Source organism: Cupressus sempervirens, chromosome 4, assembly GCF_028749045.1.
Source record: "Cupressus sempervirens isolate cs-2001-9-10 chromosome 4, ASM2874904v1, whole genome shotgun sequence".
Taxonomy (NCBI): domain Eukaryota; kingdom Viridiplantae; phylum Streptophyta; class Pinopsida; order Cupressales; family Cupressaceae; genus Cupressus; species Cupressus sempervirens.
The window spans coordinates 232,347,476-232,351,065 of NC_143121.1; the positions used below are offsets into that span (position 1 = coordinate 232,347,476).

General features: G+C 32.5%; 1 long non-coding RNA gene across 1 annotated transcript; it reads right to left on the reverse strand.

Moving 5' to 3' along the window:
• Window positions 1-290: 290 nt before the first annotated feature.
• On the reverse strand, window positions 291-3,186 carry LOC149560854 (uncharacterized). Its single transcript, XR_016363387.1, has 4 exons — window positions 2,995-3,186; window positions 966-992; window positions 728-797; window positions 291-558 (listed from the first exon to the last, which is right to left on the reverse strand). It is a non-coding gene; the product is annotated as an uncharacterized LOC149560854 (long non-coding RNA).
• Window positions 3,187-3,590: the final 404 nt, after the last annotated feature.

Consider the following 3,590-nt stretch of genomic DNA (forward strand, 5'->3'; position numbering starts at 1 on the left):
GTGCAGATAAATTATGCAAGTGAGCTCATATTGTCTTTTAAATGTTGTGTTTAATGAGGTAATTTATGGTAATTTTAATATGTGATGGGTTAAAACATACATATTATTATGGGGATATATGTCATGTTATTTTGATAATGATTATTTAAGATGTCAAATTATTTAGATAATGACTATTTAAGATTATGTGTTATTTATTTATGAAATAGTGCTTTGTTTCTTTAATATTATTAAATTATTATTAAAAAAAAACCAAATGAAACAATGCAAGGACGCAAACGACATACCTTAGAATGGCCTTGACTTATAAACCATTTTTTAAGCTGTCAAAAAAATAAGCTACTTTAAGGAATGACCATGGCCAATGGGTTCCCTTCACTTTTTGAAGGGGCTTTTAACCCCTTCCAATAATTTCCTTTATTGACCATTGCATTTTTATATATTACAAACATGCTAGATCAACATCTGATCAAAATATTACAAAAGAAAGGAAATATGGCCAATCAGATATCTTCCTGCTCTGAGTCCATACCAGCAACTTCCCTCCTACTCTTGCACCTTCAATAGTGGTTGAAATTAATTAGTTGAAAAAGCCTTAGGCCCTGAAGATCCTTGTCCCTACCTATTATTATCAATCTCAACTGCAATGTAAATAAATTCATACTAAAACAAGAACAGGTAAAACAGGTTATCAAAATAAATTTAAACATCAAGAACTAGTACATACCAGGTCTCTTTTTCTTGTTCTTTCCAACAGCATCAGATCTCAATGATTTCAGATTCTCTTTATTATGATGCTACAAATTCTCTTAATTATTAGTCAAGATTTCACAACTTAACTAGTACTTAATTAAAAAAAGAATACACAATGATCTAACCATGTTTGAGATTAAATTAGTAGTACTAACAAGTGTTCCAAACTTTAAGAACAGAGAAATTTAAAAATACTATAAGCCTAAATTTACCTCGGAGCATTCTCCTCATAATCATATCTGCAACAACATTAAAAAAAAAAGTATAAATCGAAAAATTGAAAACATTCTTAAAATTGTGGAAAAAGTTATAACGTTATAGAAAACTAAGATATAAAATTAAGTGAATGGAAAACTATTTACTCAGCTTTCGTCCCATGATCCAAATAAAAACACCAATTATTGAACTACAGATTTAGGAATTTCTAGCTTGGCCTCTATATTTCGGTGTTTGAAGGGAGGTTACTGCCCACCAACACAAGAAAAATTTACAAGAATTCTGCTCAGTGTGGAGGGCGAGTGCTGATCAATCACCATATTTGGGGATCAGGGAAACCAATTTGTTATAGACAATTGTTACACTTCAGAAAACTTTTTGGCAAGAATAAAGAAATCTATCGAACTACACCCATTGTAAGGCGCTTAATCTGGAGACAAGTTTCTAAATGTAGTGCAAAATTGGGTGACTGAAAAAGGAGTACACACAAGGGAAACTAGGACTGGTTGCCCATTGTATATTCCTAGGATTATAAAATTGTGCAGATAGGAAATCACACATGTTTAACCTTATTATATGTTCTAATTAAGGAAAATTCCTTAAATTTCATCTATCTGTAAGATTTGTTCTCATCAATGACTAATACAGGCCACTTATAATTTAGTAATTTATAGGTCACTTATAATTTAGTAAGATTATCCAAGGTCATTGTAACTCATGTAGATCACAAGCTTTTCTACATCTGCCTACATTTAGAGACTGCTATTTTGTTTTCTGATAAAATGATGATCTCAAATCTTGAGAGGCATTAATAGAGATATTCCAACACAGTGTGAAAGATATTTGGTCTTTTCCATTGGATTTAAGACCTTAGATGCTCGTATTTGTGACAGTTAGCAATGGATAGATGATAGATCAATACGTACAGACAGAAAATGATTCAATTGTTGTAGGCAGCGTAATATGATCTTGTTAATCTCATACAAGATATGAATTCCTTATATGCTTTAAAAACTAACAAGCATAACCTACAATTATGTTAGTTAGGCTGCATAGTCTCCGTGTAATTGAATATTTTCTACTAGCATCGCTTCATATTTTTTTGGAAGTCGAATCAGAACCTAAAAACCAATTGGTTGCAGAAAGTATTTTAATCTCAGTATGGAACCCGTCTACACGTCACTGAACAATTTTTCTAAGGGCTTTGACGAATTTAGCAAGCATTGCAACTTCGTTTAGAACATATTAATATAATGCTAGTTTTTTTTTGGCTCTGCCATATGTAAGAATTATGTATTTTCTTGCTTACGTTGCCATTGCTGTCACATTGTGTTTTTAGAATTAAGGTTAATCTCCTGCTGCTTTCGATAGGCACAAACAGTTTTGTCAAGGCTCTCGATTTAGCATTTGTTTTTCAATTTAATAAGATTGCAGAAATTGCGTATCCCTAAGCTACAGGCATGGAACATGACAGGCAATAAGCGTTGCACGGATCATGACAAGTAATAAGCGTTGGAAATAACATTTATTTTTCAATAAGATGGCAGAGATTGGGTAGCCCTATTACAGATCTAACACCTATTTAATTGGATGCTGCTCTTACTTTTACTTTTTTAATCAAAAAATAAGTTCAGAACAGGGCATAGGGGAAAAGCTCTAATAGCAGTTTAGGTTAATTTAGTGAATCTAGATATTCTAAACTCTGATTTTGTGTCCATTTCTTTAGTGAAGACCGTAAAGTTATGGATCCCTGGAATGCAGAGCTATGTTAGTCACCATTGATCACTTACTCAGAAATCTAGTATTTATGGTTAAATATTCTAGTAGTCTTTATGAAATGTCCAATAATCGTGCACAAATAGACCAATCACCAAGATAAAACTGGAGAATAATAACTAATAAATGTGTGATTGGCTATTAGTACACTAATTGATCAATAAATAGACTCCCATTAATTATAGTCCCTGGTCAAAAAAAAAAAAAAAATATTGGTCAATTTTATCGGAGGCATAAAACTTGACTGACCTATGATAATATTTTTGGAGTTTTAACTGTTACCATTTACGCCTCAAAAGCCAGTGTCTCTGTTACAAATTTGTTTTGAGATGCAAGACTCGTGATGATTCCTCCTCACCATTCAGATTTAGCTTCTACCTGCACCTACTCAATTGGGTATAATAGAAAACATCTCCTTTCTATTTCTGAAAGATGACTATGTTTTTGCTATATCCATATTATATTATATAAGACAACTAGACGGGGTTTTCATTGCTTCTGATGAAAGAATTCGTGTGAAGAATTCATGCGTTAGTAAATTGTGGACAGCGCTTTGTTGCATTGTCTGTTTGTTAGCTGTTCATTCAGTGCTGGACTCTATACACGAACAAAACGGTGGTCATAGTATACAAAAATTAAAATTGGATTTCAATGACGTTCACAATGGTATGGGATCACAAGCCAATAACTCTAGTCCACTTCCTACTATGAAGGGTTCTATTTTGTCAAAATTGGCAGAACAGAATATTTATTTTTAACAAAAGTAAGTCTCTGTTAAAGCATGTTTCCAGGAGTCAAAAAGAGATATGTAGTGGACTGTGGAACTCCAGTTTTTCTGTCATGAT